The following is a 17,062-nucleotide window of genomic DNA, read 5'->3' as shown; positions in this document are numbered from 1 at the left end:
ACATTTTAGAGGAACATTTGTTTTCACTCTGAAGTGTTATGTCCTTTAATTTCTGTAGAGAATAGAGACTATGGATTCTTTAAGTAAAATCTGTGGGAGACTTCATTATAATGTCTGTCTAGCTTGTTTTTGTACATCCAGCTTTCATTTTGATCAAAACTTTAAAGTAACAAGTCTGCTGAAGATGCAAGAAACTCACAAAAATGCAACAAAAACTGAGAAAAGCCCTTTTTTTAAAAAAAAAAGAAAAAGAAAGAAATTCCCAGGTGTTTGTTGTGCTCAAATCCCAGCTCTGTGTGGAAATTCTGGGAGCATTTGGAGTGTGGTGCCAAGTCCAGGGTGTTTTGTGCATTTCCAGAAGCTCAGCTGTTCCTGTGAGATCTCTCCTTTCCTCCTGCAACAGAACTGCTGGGTTTGGGGCTGTCAGAGGAAGGAAGAAGGAGGGGTTTGATCTTTAGATCCATTCACAGCTGCTCAGCACGTTTGGGAGGTGGCTGCAGTGAAGATTTCTCCCCTCTGCCGTGTCTGTACAAAGTCAGTTTTTTGCAGGATTTACCATCTGAATGGAGTCGGTGACAGAATTTCACAAGCAGATATTTAACATCTCCTCTGCATGGATTTATTTTAAGTTTCTGACAAGGCTGCTGGAAAGCAGCTTAAGGGAGACAACTCCTGACTAAGTGGAAAATTGTTTCTTATTCCTTCCATCTTCCCTTGCACCTTGTCTCACGTGCCAGGTTCAGAGACTTGCTGCTGGTAATCACTTTTATCAGTTCTGCTATTCAACAAAGCTCATTATTATTGCCCGGAGCTTCATTCACATCTGCAAATCTTTCAGTATTGCCCTGTAATTGTTCTGTGCCTTGTCACCCCAGCAGAGGCTGAATTCTGCCACGTTGGCCCCCCTTTTGTTCATAAATTAGACCAATTTGTGAAATACACCTTTACCACTTTTTTTTTTTTCTTGTAAAGGTTGACAGCTCTGCTTTCCAGGTTACAGAAATGATTGTTCAGTTGTATTTTTGTTTTGCTGCCCATGTGTTTACTTACAGACGTGATTAGCATCACTCAGATGATTTGGTGAGGAAAAAGAGCCATCTAGATAATATTTAACATTTTTCTCTCTGCAGCTTATCACCTGAATTTCTTAGAGAAGGAAAAGTTTGTCTGACAATGCAAAAGAGTAAAGAAAAAAGTTTTGGTTTTTTTTTTTCTTTATGTTTCTAATGTATGTGCTAACGTTTCTTTGTGTTGGCAGAAACAGGAGGAGCCTCTGAAGTGTTTAAAGTGAATTATTCCAGGTAGATTCCAGCCCCTGGAGCTGACCCCCAGAGCTGTGCATGCCTCCCTGTGTTATCAGCTTGGCAGCAGAGATAAGGCTGCGAGCCAGGGGCTGGCTCCACCTGGGGCCTGTGTTTGCATAATGAGCAGATGACCTGATGAGGGGTGTGCTGCTGTCTCAAAAGTCATCTCCCCTCGGATCGAGGGATCCAGTTTGTTTCTGCTTATCACTGAATGTGTTAAGGCTTTCTACACTCCCATATTTTTTTATTAGATTGAAGAATCATTTTGGAGGGTGTAAAAATGACACCCTCGTCTGCAGCGTGTATGTCTTTGATTTCCTCAGCTGCCTGAAGATTTGTTGGTGATGGCACATCCTGAGATTGGGAAGTTACAGAATTTCAGGCTGAACATCTCTGTGAGTGTTTGAGAAAGTTTGGGATGTCTCAGTGGAGTTTTGGGATGCAGCAATTATAATATTCAAGGCATAGCTTCTCATTCCTGTCATAAACAAAGCTGTTTACCAGTAGTTGTAGATGAGACTTTCTTCAGAGGATGTGAGAGTGATCAGTACTGCTTGGAGCATCAGATCCATGTAGGAGGCCAGTGACAAGAAAAATACCATTCATAATATGAATTTGTAATAATGAAATTAATATTCAAAATACAGAAGCGAATTCTGTCAAACAATTTAAGTAGTCTTAGTTTTTCTAACTTTTTTTAACAAATAAGTTTTTGGTGCTGTGAGTGACAAGAAGATGAATAGAAAACGTACCTGAGTTTTCATTTTGGATTTCTTTTCTTGCTCAGTTTCTAAGCAAGATAATTTTTCTCTTCACTTAATCAGTTTTTTATTTAGCACATACAGTTATTCATCTCTGTGCAGTGTGGCTGAAGAAAATAAAGGGATTGAAATAGTCATTTTGTGAATTGAAATAACTTACCTGTGATTCCTGAAACAACTTTTCCATGATCTGATCCGTGCCTGGAATTGTGTTTTACCTGAAGATCAATTTGTAAATAATTCAGCTCTGAATGGGAGAGGTTCCTTTTGTAATTAGCCCTGCTGCATGCAGCCCTGGCAGTCTGATTCACCAGTTTAGAGAAGCAGTTACAGACTGTGCCAAGCCTGGCTTTCACTCCTTGGTTTATTTCAGTGTTTGTGCCTCCAGTGGAAGATTCTTCCAAAGGGCAGAACTCTGAATTGTATCTTTGTGTGCTGTAAGTGTGTACAGTGATCTCAGTGGTGTTAAAACATGGGTGTCTAGTTGGGGATTGAGAAGGGTTTCACATTCCTGGAGTTCAAATGGAAATGTTATTAACAAAGATCAAAAACAACTGAATTGAAAAGCAATTTCAGAGGGAGCAAATGGAAAGTTAACATTCATATTGATTTAGAACTATACATACATGAATAATGAATATCACTTCTTTCTCCCTTCCAACACGCAAACTAAAGTTAATTCCTCTAGAAAGTAATTAATTCCTCTAGAAATATATATAATGTACACAACGCCTGCTATAAACAGGAGCTTGGAACGTTGTTCCAAGGGCAGATATTTGGTCACTGGGTTCATGCTTTTTGTTATCCTGCTCCCTGCTCAGCAGTAACTTTGGCTGTGTATGTTTTATAAAATACCTGACATGAATTTATTTCTCCAATGTGTCCTGCATGAGCCTTAAATGGAGACCTTGTGTGGCTTTTCTGCTTTCCAGCTGATCATTTACCCTGATAAGAGACATTACCATGCCTAAACTTATTGAAATCTTTTGCCTCCCAGAGCCATCAGTGCTGCCATGTGGGATTTCCAACTGGTTGCATACATGTGAAGGATTCAAAGCTTTTTTTTTTTTTTAAAGAATTGCAAAATTAAGGGAATGATGAATGAAAGAGCAAAAATTACTGCAGATAAAAAAAAATTCAAAACACTGTGCATTCATCTTATCATTAAATGGAACAGCAGCAATTTGTGAACTAATTTTAATTTCCAGTAAGGAACACCATTCATTAGAAGAGAACCCTTTTTATGGAATAAAAGAGCTGCCTTCCTGACAGGCATGGATCCTCACTTGATGTGCATTTATGCTCCCAGCTCTATCTAACGACCATTACAGCCTCACAGTGAAATATGAGGGGTTTGTTTCCTCTCTGGATGCACTTCAGTTGTACAGAAATGATCTGGGGACAAGTCTGGGGACTCTGATGCCGTTCAGATGAAAATGAGCTGATAATTCTCTTGAGGGAGCTGCACTGCAGAGTCTCTTAGAGCAGCTCCTGGGGAAGGAGCAGACATTCCCAAAGCACTGATCTTTGCTCCCAAAGGCTCTCAGCACCCTGCAGGCTGGGAGCTGTGCTCCTGTCAGGCCAGAGGAGCAGGACAGCAATTCCAGAGCTGTTATAGACATATTTTATTGAAATCCTTTGCTAGGATTTTCTTCTCCTGAGAAGCTGAGGAGCCTCAGGAAAGAAATGTAAGCAATAACTCACTGCTGCTGTGGGATGCAACAGGGGCTTCCTTGATTGGTCCATGGGAGGTGTTTCTGATTAATGACCAATCAAGGATGCAGCTGGCTCAGACTCTCTGCTCAGTCACAAGACTTTATTATTCATTTTATTTTATTCTTGTCTAGTTTTTTGATGATTCTTTTCTCTCTATTCTCTTAGTATAGTTTTAGTTTAGCATTTTTAATATAATATATATCATAATATAATAAATCAGCCCTCTGAAAAATGGAGTCAAGATTCTCATCTCTTCCCTTGTCCTGGCTGCCCTGCAAATCTCACAACACAGAGCCCCAGAGGCAGTGGGAATGGCAGGAGCTCTGCTGGCATCTCCCAGCTCCTGGGATTTCCTCCTGGCTCCTCAGGGAGCTGTCCCAGCTGAGGCAGAGACAGTGCAAAGCACCACACTCCGTTTTCAGAAGGGTCAAACTGGTTTTATTCTAGCATGCATGCTTTTTATGCATTCTTACAAACTCATCAATTGACACTTTACTCTTTGGTAAGAGACAAACAAAGTGCTCAGTGCAACAGGCAGCTGCAGGCTGCTCTTATTTCTCCTCCTTCCTTTCTTGGTTTCTGTGTCAGTGACCTTGGTAGGGAATCCTTTCAGGGGTGAGCGTGGATCCTCTTCTCAAACTCCTCTGTGGCTCACAGAATTCCCTGTGAAACCTCTTTCCCAGGGAACAGTGATTCCCTTCAGAGACTGGAGATGCCTTTTCAGGAAAGGCTGGTTTTGGTTTTGGGGCTTGAGATGTGCTAGTGTCTTCAGTTCTGCAGGAGAATGGGCATTGCTATCCAGTGTGCTCCAAAGCAGGGGGTTCTCACAGGTAACCCCACAGGGAAGCATTTCTAGGAGCTTTTGTAGGTGTCCCTACATGTGAGGTAATTACCTGCTGCCTGAGTGTGTTTAAATGTGATTTTCAATGTAGAGGCATTTCTCAGGGCTTTGAGAACTGGACAGAGAACCATTCAGTGATTTTTAAATTTCAGATCATCTGAAAACCTTAGAAGAGTTTGAGATATCTGCCTTTTCTTGCAGTGTTTTTATCAAGTTTTTGTTCTCAGTAGCTGCAAAAATGACATTTGAAAAGAGCTTATTTGCAAGTGCAACTCTCGACTAAAGGAGAATTATAGTTATTTATCAATAGAAAATACTTTTCCTAAGTATTGTGTAGGGAGAGAAGTCTACCTTCCTGGAGGGAGCATGGATTTTATTTGCTGTATTTTAAGTTGCTGTTACATCCCAGAAGTCATCAAAGTGTTTTCTTAGAGTCTTGAGCATTTCTTTAGATTGATTTCTTCTGTTCACAGTTCAAAACAAGCTTTAAGGGGCAGGAAGCAGAAAGTTGCAGCTGTTTAAGATGAAACAATGATGAACTTGTTGAAACTTTAGGATTTACATAATATCAATAAATTATAATGAGCACCCAGCAGTGGGAGGAAACTTCTATTCGGTATTGATTTTTTTAAGACTTTGTAATTTTTTTGTTGTTGTTGTTTGCATTTAAGTATGAGAAATTATTTCTTAAAAAATAAACTTGAGATTAATTTAACTTTCTATTAGCTTCATACAGAAAACAACTATTTTCTTCTTAATTAAAATACTAAGTGGGAGAAAAAGACTTTGCAGTGCCTGTTGAAGGCACAGCACAGGAAAGTAATGATTTATTTACTATTGAAATTTCAGTTGTATGAGTTTTATGTTTAAATGGAAAACGTTTTAAGCAATAATTGCAAGCCTTATAATGCTGTACATCTGCTTTGCAATTAATTTTAGTACAGAAATTCTCCAAGGTTCAAGGAAGTTTTTGAAGCAGAGCCTGTACTTAAGTGCCAGGAGTGCCATGGTATTTTTATACCCTGCTACAGACTCGTGTCAATTTGAATTTATTGGTAGGTTGGTTATTTATTGGTATTGGTTATTTATTGGTTATATATTGGTTATTTATTGGTATATTGGTTATTTATTGGTATATTGGTTATTTATTGGTTATATATAGGTTATTTATTGGCTATATATAGGTTATTTATTGGTATATTGGTTATTTATTGGTATAGGTTATTTATTGGTTATTTATAGGTTATTTATTGGTAGATTGGTTATTTATTGGTTATTTATAGGTTATTTATTGGTTATTTATAGGTTATTTATTGGCATATTGGTTATTTATTGGTATAGGTTATTTATTAGTTATATATAGGTTATTTATTGGTTTATTGGTTATATATAGGTTATTTATTGGCATATTGGTTATTTATTGGCATAGGTTCATCAATGTTCTGCAGAATATCCACCTGGTACCACCTCCTCTCTAGGGTTTCATGGCAATTGGTTAACACGAGCAGAGGAGAAAGTATCACATGGGTGGTGGATGTTAAAGTTTGCATCTAGCATGCTCTGTTCTGCGTTCTTGTAGCTCTAAGACAGCAAAATGTGTGATTTGAGTATTAGATTTGAGATCCCAGTGATTTGCTTGGCTGTTTGACAGCCCCCAGTCTGCGTGCCCCAGATTTGCATTATTTTGTATTGCCCCAAATGCAAGTAAAGCATCCCTAAAATGCACTTTTGAGAAGGAAATTGACAGTGTATCATCTTCTGAGAGGTTACATTTAAAAACCTTTTATCTCTGAACACTCGCCTGATATTTAAATGGGGCTGCCAGAGCAACCAAGACACACTTGATTTAACTGCTGCTGCTGTGATTCTGGAAGTGCATCTCAGGGGCTGCTGCATCTCATCAGCCCTGCCAGAAAATCCCCCTGCTGAAAGCACAGTGATAGCAGATAGGAAGAATTAGTTTGTACAAATAATCTGCTTTTCTTTTCCAAACTAGAGGCTTTTTTGGGAAATTCAGGGCATTGGTGAATAAACAGAGTTTTCCTTCTCTGTTTTTTTTTTTTTTCCCCATTGCTAATTGTTTAAGCTGGTGGCATCTCAGCAGTTTGAATCCTATTGGAGAACTGACCCAGCCAAGTTAAAAATCAGATTACAAGCAAATTGGGCTATATTTAGTTACTTATATTCAATTGACATTATTAAGCTTTAGGGGAAAAAAACCACCAGTATTTGATGTTGTTGAGCTCAAATGCACTTTAGTTGTTTGCTTAGTCTTTGGGGAGTGTGTCTCCCCAGCACACAAAATGATCTCTGTGTGCAGAGCTGCCTTTTTATAGGTAAAATTTAAAAAATAAGATAATTAGTGTGTCAGAAATATGGCCAGGACCTCTTGCAGTTGGAGGGAACAGCATCAGCAACGCATTCTGAAATGTCAGCCCTGAGCAGCCCAGCAACACTCACACAAACAACCCCAGAAGCTGAAATTAGTTTATTTGTTTATTTCTTTGGAGAGCCTGTTGTTCACTGACAGTTGTGATAGAACTGTTGCCATTCCATTTGATTTCCACCGAGGAATGTCCTCTGTGGCATTTACTGATCCTTTCATTTACCTGATTTTTCACCCTGGAATAAAATAATAATAATAATAATAATAATAATAATAATAATAATAATAATAATAATAATAATAATAATAATAATAATAATAATGCCCCCACTAAAAGAGCTTTGAAATATTTGCATGCCTGGTGTGACATTTGGTGTGACTGGCTGTTTGTCATGGAATCAATGGATGTAATTGAGTTAAGGTGAGGTTAAATGTTCTGATTCTGCTGCAGATAAATATCCCAGACCTGCAGCTCATTACCTCTTGTGTTTGCTGGGATGTGCAGCAGGTGAATGCTGTGAGTCTTTGGACAGAGTTAACTTATAAAAATGCAGTGCTGAAAAAAGGCAAATTATTTTGCTGTTCTAATAGGATGGCTCTCCTTTTCTGGCCATGGCTGAAACCAGTTATTAGGTTTGTTATTTAATACAGTAAATGGCAGTGTTGCTAATTATTGTCCCAAATAATCATCTTTCCAAATTAGCGGGGGGAAAAAAATCAATCAATTTGTTATGATCCCATTACAAACCTAATTTCAGAATTGCTGTGCAGGTTTTTACACTGGCCATTTAAAGGGAAATGCTTTTCCTTCATTTCCTCCTGTGCTTTGAGCATGCATGGTTCCTAAGCTGTAACCCTGCTAGAATTAGATATTTCCCAATTAAAGATGAGTTTAACCTTGTGGAAAAACAACTTTAATCTCCTTCTGCTTGGTCAAGTCCAGTTTCCCTGCTGAGAGGCAGGATAGCAGGAATATTTCTGTGCTGGGAGATGGCTGAGGAATTCAGCTTTCTGGCATTTTTGTGCTTTGTTTATCCTGAGTAAATTCTAAGAGGGATGTGAGAAATCCTGGTGGAGAGAACTGTCAGCCTGTCTTCTCTTCAGTCTGGAACTTTTGTAAGTCAGGCTGCAATCACAAGGGCTCCTCGTGGGCTGTGTGGAGTGGCAGGTTTGTCTTGAGCCAGAGCACCACAGCATCATTTCAAACCTTTGTTCCACAGCCTCTTTTTCTCAGCCTTAACGAGGCATGGTGAAGGTTCAGGGATGAGTGTGGGTGATTCTGTGTGGGGAGGGGTTTAAGCACTCCGAATATGAAATTTTCCATGCGGTATACTGAAATTCTCTATTTTCCTCTGTGGTGCACTAAGCATCCCAAAGAGTTGTTAGTCTGTTTTTATTGCAGGCCATCAAGTAACAGACGTGCTGTTGAGGTATTTCATGTGAATTGTTTAATTTGATGTAGTCTGCATGTTGCTCAGTAAAATGGAATTTGAAAAAATTTAAATTGGTCAGGTCTCATCTGGCAAGACTCCAGATGTTTATTTTTATCATAATGTGAGTTTTTTACAGTACTCTGCTTGGTACCTGGCTTTGTTCCCTTTATTGTATCTATGTGTTTTAATATCTTTATGTTCATTGTTGGGAAAAGAATTCTACCCAGGCCTGCATAATTGATCATGAGATATTCCATTCTCTTATGAACAAAACATGGTATAAGCCAGGAGGGAGCTGTTAGCAGATCAGTGTTTCAGTGCTTGACCAGTAATGTGAAAATTGTTGATTTGCTTTGAGACAAGCTCAGCCTCAGAGCCCAGGCTGCCTTAAGGGTGTGAACACAGCAAGACGAGAGGTAACAAAATGTTCAGCAAGATAAGGGATCGTTCAGGGTCTGCAGGGGCTGGTGGGAAATCCATTTTTATCTGCCTGCTTCAGAGTCTGGAACAAAGTTTGGTCTGTCAGCTAAATTACCAGATTAAAAAAATAAATCAGTAAATAATTCCCATTATTTACTGAAACATTTATGCTTATTTAAATAAAATAAATACTTATTTAAAGCAAAATGTGGAAGGGTTGTGGATCAGGAATCAGGACTAACAGTGTGAGGAAAAACTTTGGAGAGGTTTTTCTCCACTATAATGGAGAAAAAGAGTAATGGGCTTGTGCACCAAGGAGGGTGTGGTTTATGGCAGGATGAATTAATTGTGCACTGTCTGCTCTGGTTTATGAGGTAAAAACCCAGAAAGGCGACACACCAGGAATCGCAGCATTAACAATATGTTCCTCATAAAGCTCTATTAATGAATTTGAGTATTTGCTAAGGGGCTGCCCTTTGTTCTGCGGTGCAGGATGGCATTGTGAGAGTGCTGGTTCCATGGTTTCATGTGTGTGTAGGTGCCATACACAGAGGAGCTCAGGCCACTCTGAACATCGCTGGGCAGGGTGGAAAGGGAGGCTGGCAGGGTGATGGAACCTCACAGAAATACCTGAGGGCAGGCCTGGGGGAGGAAAAGGAAAAGCAGCACACAGAGACAAAAAATATGGCAGAGAAGTGTCAGTAATTCATCTTTGTGAAAAATCCTCTGATTTTTATAGGAATATTGAATCTGGGAACTAACCTAAAACCTCGTGTTTGTGTGCCCTCAGTCCTGTCTGATAAAAGCTTTTGTAAACTTTCCCAGATGGTGAATTTACCCAGTTCAGCTGCATTTTCAGGGTCTCTGGGGACTCATTTTTTGTTACCTTGCTGTTGCTCTTTAGAGGGGTTTTCTCTCCTTGTTTCCCCCTTGTACAGAAAGAATTAAATCTCTTGTCTTGCCAGACTCAACAGTGCTTTTTAAAGAGCTTTCCACTCCCTTTCCTATCACATAATATTTCTTTTCTTTATTTTTCCCCCTCTTTGATCCATCTTAAAGCAAAGTGAAAATGCTCACCGTGTTCCAGGTGATAACTATAGGATTATTTAGGTATAATCTTTGCTTGGATTGAATTTGAAAAGCACCTAATAACGTGTCATGTTTTACTGCACAATGTTCATTTCTCTTACAACTATTTGATGTCAGACAAAAAAAAAAAAAAGACAAATCCCTTTGAAAATGATCCTTTCTATTTTTACTGCTCTGGACTAAGGCAGAGTTTTCATAAAGTTAATAGTTTAAAATACAAGAACTTTGGAGCACTCTAAATGAAAATTGTGTTATGCAAAGCACGATTATCAATTTTCTTTGACAGTTTATTTCTGCCTTCAGATTTTCATTCCTTTTTCCAAAGGAAAGCCCTAATATGAGCAGACACAGGATTTTATTGACTCTCTCATATTGGGCTGCAGTAAGAATTCTTTCTGTGAAAGGAGTTTTCAGGTGTCTGTGCATTCCATGGCAGTGGGAGTAAGCAGGAAATTGGAAAATGTCACAAAGGGGAGGCAGGATGATATGCAGGAGGTGGGGCAGTCAAGAACTTCCAGTTGCCTTTTCTTCTAATTTTTATTTCCTGAAAAGCAAATATTCTGTAAATTGAGGGGAATGGACTTCTGTACATTTAACTGAAGACTTCAGACCACAGATCTCGGTTGGATTTTTGGTTGAGTCCCAAAGGTGATGGAGCTGTGCTCCAGGAGGGAGCTCTGCTCTGTTCTGCACCCTGAGACATCCCCTAAATTGTGCTGCAGAGCTGAGAAAATCCAGAGAGGACTGGGACAGGGAAGGAGGAGAGAATGAAAAGAGCCTGTGTTGGCTGGCTGGGGACAGAGAGCTTTGACAGCAGTCTACAGCACATGGAAAATTGGACAGGGGAAAAATTCATGTAAAGATTGCAAAGAATAAAATTCCATGAACAGAACTCCACTTCTGTACATGTACCAGGGATTTAATGGCTCCTTGACTGTGAATCATTGCCTGGGGGAAACTGGGTTTTCATCCTTAAATTTATATTCAACCAAATTGTCCAGATCACTGAAAGATATTTTTGTTAAGGATTGTGCTTTATTAGAGTGATAATCCATTAGAAATCCCTTCTCTAATTATTGTATGCTTATTTTAAAATCAGAAATTGAAGGGGAAGTGCACTTTATAAATCCCTGGAGCTGCAGCTTTCAGATACCAAAATCAAAGTGTCCTGAGAGTCTGCTTTAGCAAAACTCTTGGTGTTGATGGAGCTGCTTTTTGCCCTCTACAGTTCTCCACACTCCAAACAGAAACATTTATTTTTTTTTTCTAAAGGCTCAAGTGTTTTGGAGGGGAAGGATGTCACTGAGGAGCAAGAGCTGCCTGTAATACAGGAAAGCTGCATTTCACATCCCCAGTGCCTGGGAGTCTGCTCTTGGCTTTTCCTCTGGCCACAAGAGTTCTTTAAGGGGTGTTTTCAAGTGCCTGTTGTCCGAGAGAGATGTTGGAGGGATCCCTTCCCTTTCCTGACTTTTCCTTGGTTTAATCCCAGTCTCTGGGGCCAAGGCTGTTTGTGGTGAGCTTCTGGCAAATAATTGCCCAGGAAGTTGCTGATCCCAAAAATGTGGGACCATGTCTGGAGGGGAGAGATGAGTGGAGGGGCATACACCACCTTACTCAAATCATATTTGATGTGTGGTTTTACGTAGGCACCTGCAAAATAAATTCAATTTAGTGTAGTCTTTCATTTTCTCCTGTGCTTGAGTTTGTGGCCATTTCATTGCAACAGTTGTTTGTGCTAATTCTCAAATTGCTAACAATTCTCAAATTGCTTTTTTTTTTCCCTCAGGTGGCATAAAATTCCTTTTCCTCCTTGATTTGGAACATCTGGGCTCTTGAAACATTCTATGATCAGCAGTTTTTCAGATTTCTCAAAACAAGAAATTGAGGATTTCTGCCGTGGCAGCCCTAAAGGACACCTAAAAGTACAGGGATGGAATTCCTCTTTTCCTTCCCCAACCTTTACCAAAAACTTTCTCTCGCTGAAGTAACCATCAGAGCTGATTGAAGCTCCTGAAAAGCAGGTGCAGTGACAGCTCCAGCATTAATTACAGCCAGCTGAAGTGAGGGGAAGCTGCATGATCAAAGAGAGGGAACGTGGCTGCGCCTTCCCTGAAAGATTCAGGGCACACCAAGCTGTAATTATTGTTAAAGGCACCTGATTGTGTGATCCAAAGCTAATAGAATATTCCTAGGAGTGGCCACCAGGCTTGTGCTGAAATACCTAAAAAGTGATTTTTAACATTGTTAGAGCGTGTCAACACTTCTGTTATTTGAAACAGTCACAACCAATTTGAATATAAGATGCAAAACAAATTTTACAACAGCATTTCATTTGTACAAGCTGCATTTCTGTTGTTTCCTTCTTGTTTTTATTCATCTAAAGAGATTTTTATCTAATTGTTCTCCAGGGAAGGGATGATACAAATCCATTACTCTGGCAACATTTTCTGTCTGATATATGCTTGACTATCATGTTCTGCATTGCCTTCTAATTAATGCAGGAATAGTGATTAATTGTTTGCCACCACAAAATAAAAAAGATATTTGAGTTTGGAAAAAAAGCTACAAATACCACTCTGCATACCGTTTGGAATTATTCAAAAATCAGAATATCACGACTGAGAACTAAGATCTAAATGATTTTTGGTGCCAGGCAGTATGAAGGCAGATCCAAAGCTCTGGTGGTGGCATCAGTGGAGATAAAGTGTTGCCTTTGCCAGGATGCAAGGTTTGGTTTGTTTCACTGGTTGTAGAGCTGTTAAAAACTCTCTCTAAAATGGGACTATGGAATTCAGGATTAATGGGAAATTCAGTAATGGGAAAAAATTTCTGAGTTCAGCAATTTTTCTTTTTCACAAGTGGTTCAGGTTAATTGAGATTAATGCCTAGATCTAATTTTGGAGTACTTTTTTTTATATATATATAAAAAATTTTGTCTTCTCTCTAGCCTGTGGCTTTAGAAATTTTGTCTTTTGTGTTCTCTTTGGAGAGTCAAGTGCTTTTATTTATTTTTAAAGTTTTCTTTATACTACTACAGGAAATTCCTAATTTGCCCCCTAAATCTAATCCAATTTTCCCATATAAAACAGTTCAAGTTTTAAGTTCTGTGGGGCTTTTCTCCTTGGACTGAATATTTTATAAAGTAGGCCCTTGTTTATCAGTTTTTGCCTTTTAGAGAATTGAGCAGTGACCTTTGTGTCCTCGTTAACAGAAGTATAAATTAAAAAGTAATATTGAAATGATGTTGACCAAAGCTTTCTCCTGTGCATAGCAATGTGGTGGAATCAATGGAAATTGTCTTTTCATTTCAGAGAGGTTTGAACGCAGCACAGTTAGGAGCTGAGTTGATTGCTTAGAGCTGGGAGGAAGTAAACACTGACAGGTTTTTAGTGTTTACCAAGATGAAAGTTTCATGGCCATTTAGGCACAAGTCAAATTTCATTTTAATTAATGTGAATTAATTGTTGTTCTGAGATTTTGGGAGAAGGAACAGGTCCAACCAGGGTGTGCTTGATTCCCACGAACACAAAACCCACTGAAATCCTGGCTTTGTCCAGTGGATGCAGCTGTGTTACATAATCCTGATCGTTAATGATAATTTCAGGGACTGATGGAGCAGAGGGGAGGCAGAGCCCTCCTTGCTCCAAGGCAGCTGAGGATCCCCTGCTCCACTGTGGTTTGCTTTGTTTGGGTTTTTCCCAGAGCTGTTCTGTCATACTCTGAATGATGAGCTAATTTGCTTTGTAATGAGAAAGAAATTCTCACGCTGAGCTTTTTATGGTGTTTATTGGGGGATCTTTTCAGAAGCACATGATTTTGTGTACGCAGATGAAGTTGGGCTCCTGCTATGGCTCTCGGCTTCTTTGGGTTCTGGTTTGGGTAGAGTGAAGTGTATTGCAGTGAAGATTTCTGCAGGTTTGTTTTGTTTTGTTTTGTTTTTGCAAAGGCTTCCAACAGGAGGAAAAGATTAGGGATATAATTGTGAGTCATAATTATCTGTGTATGCTCCAGAAGTCTTGGCTGCTGTGCAGTCGCAGAGATGCATTATGGATGGAGGGAGTGATGGAACTGTTAGCATGTGTTTACATCCTGATAGCAGGTGGAAATAGAGCTATCAGTGGAAATGACTTAGTGCTGTTAAAGCCGAGTTTCTGTCTTCAGGTAACAAGCTCTGTTTGCATTGCCACAGTTCAATTCAAAGAATGCTCTATTATGAATGAGCTGGGAGATTGGAAACTGAGAGCTCCTGTGCATCCTTCCTTAAAGATCACACCATTGGCTCAACATTTCTCTTCTAACAAGTTAAAACAGATATTTAGCCTGCTGGTTCCTCAGGCCAGGATCCTGCTCTGCAATGGCATGCAGGGAAACGTGGAAAAACCAAGCTCCTGAATGAAGAACTCTCTGCTACTTGAACAAGCACCTTTAAACTTGCTAGCGAAAAAAATCTGTGATTTTGGTTTGGTTTGGAGTGGTGAGAGTGAAACCAAGTGTAGAGTTTTTAAATGAGCACTTGGTAAAGCTTCAGTCTCTCTTCAGGAAAACTGCTGGAATTAAGGATTGCTGTTACACAAAGTTGACACACCTCGCGTTCCTCACTGATTGTTTTCATGAAAGAGTGTTGGCACATCTGGCTGTGCCCCCCTGGAATTCCTCCATTGCCTCATCACTGCATTTCCAGGGGATGTTTGCAGTGCTGATCAGTTAGAAGGAGGCAGGTTGGATGAAGCACAGGGAGAGTGACAGTAACTTGGTTAATATTGCATGCTCTGTGACTGGCAGCTCTTGTCTTTACAGCTCTGCCTTGTCTTCAAAATGCAGCACAGCTGAAATCCTCAGTTCTCTCCTGGCTCACCCTGTTCATCTGTCTTGCTGACATCCCTCTGTCTTGCAGGCCATCTGTTAAAGATATTTCTTACTTGCAGTTTGGTACTTAATAGATAAAAAATAATAATGTTGAAATTACAGTGTCTATTTCTAGAGTGGTGCTTTAAAATATCTCCTTCCAGTAGCACTGCTGGGGTTTTTCAGTGCTTACTGTTATTTGTTATGTGAGTGCAACGTCAGTGGAGAGCTGGGAGCTCTGTCTCCAAGAACAGGCTGCAAATCTGGAACTGTCCAAGTATTTTTCTTTCTTTTTCCAGACTTTTTGGTCATTTTGGGGTTTGTATTACATAATGTAAGATTGTTTTTAAAGGACCCACTGAATTAATTTGTACTTTTATATGTATTTCATTTTTGGTGAGTTGCTCACAACAGCAATCTGCTGACTCTAAGGCAATTCTTGTTTTTCTAAAATTTTTAGACTGTGCTCAATAATTCAGTAATGTGCCATTATTACCTATTTAATGTATTCTTGCCATTAAACTTTCATTTCCTTTTGTGCAGTTAAATGTCACTGAAGACTGAACTGCATCAGGTTTGTCTTGAGATGAGCAGCTCTACAGTCCAAGCTTGAAATTCTAATCAAGCAGCTTAAACTTGTTTTCAATAAACTGAGAATTAGGTGTTGCCACTGCTGTGGCACTGTATGGGCAGATGTGGCTTCAAAATCTTGATTTCATAAATTAATATCCATCACTGAGTGGGTTTCTGTTTCTGAATGAACTTTAGGAGCCACCAGCCCTGCTCTTAGGCCGCCAAGGCTTTAGTGGAGAGGATTGCTTGGAAAAATTGATATTGCTAAAGTTTTCAACCATACTTTTAAGAGCCAAGTTTAACTTTTTTTAACATTTTTTTCAACTTGTTTATTTTGTACTCTCCCATTGAAATGGGCACATCCAGGTGGGGTATTTGGCCCCTTTCCAATGGCAGGTATTCTCAGCTCTGTTGTGCTGGTGCAGGGACAGCCTTTAGGTGCTCAGCAGCACCCAAGAGCCACAGGAACGCTGTCAGCAGAACATCCACCTGCATTTCCAGGCTCTGCTCTGCAGTTTGCTGACTGTTCTCGGCAGGATCCCTTCTGGGTTTGGTCTAATCTCAAGCAGAAATGAGTTGTTTTAGGATTTCTCTGTCCCCTTTGCAGGCTGGCTGGGATGGCAGCAGTGGGGTGTGATCAGAAACGTGACCCCAGCAGGCTCTGAAGCGAGAGGGGAAGCTCTGGGCAGAGGCTGGAGCACAGCTCTGCCCTGTTCACCTCCAGAATTCTCCTGGAAGGAGCTGCCAGAGGGAGCAGCTGCAGCGTTCTGGAGCTCAGGGAATCTCTCCTGTCCTTTACTCTTTCATCAGCCCCAATCCACCATCAGCAGAGCTGCTTTCATCCTGGAGCAGATCTGATTTGTGACTCTGTGGCTCCAAACAACCCCACAGAAGAAAAGAGCAGCCTAAAATGCACTTGCTGTGAGGCAAACCAATATTTCCTTTAGCAGCTTGCACCCTTCCTCTACTTCCAAAATAATTGTGTTTATATATATATTTATATATTTATATATAGTATATATAAAATATATAGTTTTATAAATATATTTATAGTTTTAAATATATTTTAGATATATCTATAGTTTTAAATATATTTATATAGTTACAAATATATTTTATAAATATATCTATAGTTTTTAAAATATATCTATAAAATATAGTTTTAATCTATATTATAATTTATATGTATGTTCTAGAGATATTATAGAGAGATATATATTTATATAGGTTTTTTTCAAGTAGGGAGAAAAAAGCACCACACTTCTCTATCTAAAAGCATTTTATCAAACTTATAATGATGGCTGCTGGGATGAAAGTCAATCTCAGTCTCATTTCTAGGCTTCCACACTTCCTAAGGAAAAAAGCAGGACTTGTGTTGGTCCGTGGTGTTTTTCTCACTAGTAATTTCTCAAAGCTGCTTGTCAGTTTGCTGGGACGGGTGGGTGGATATTTCATTTTTGTAAGCTGGGTGAAATTACAGAGTCGAGATTGTGCCTCAAAAAGTGAACCTGCTGGAGGCAGCCTGAGGCACGAGCTGTGTGCCTGGGCAGGAGAGAAGCCACAGAGAAGAATGTTGTGATAAAAGGCAAAGGAAATGAGATGTCATAGTGTACGACTTTGTCGTTGGTAGTTCTGCATTTGACACGTGAAATGTGTGTGAGGTGGGGGAATGGCTTCACTGGAGCACTGAGATC

At 39.6% G+C, this 17,062-nt stretch overlaps 1 protein-coding gene across 5 annotated transcripts in view; it reads left to right on the top strand.

Annotated features, from left to right (window-relative positions):
* Nucleotides 1-17,062, top strand: part of DIAPH2 (diaphanous related formin 2) — a 174,449-nt gene that overhangs the window by 86,390 nt on the left and 70,997 nt on the right. The gene's annotated exons all lie outside the window — the stretch shown is intronic.

This window comes from Motacilla alba, chromosome 4A (genome assembly GCF_015832195.1).
Source record: "Motacilla alba alba isolate MOTALB_02 chromosome 4A, Motacilla_alba_V1.0_pri, whole genome shotgun sequence".
NCBI classification, from domain to species: Eukaryota; Metazoa; Chordata; class Aves; order Passeriformes; family Motacillidae; genus Motacilla; species Motacilla alba.
This window is presented reverse-complemented; position numbering and strand designations above follow the sequence as displayed.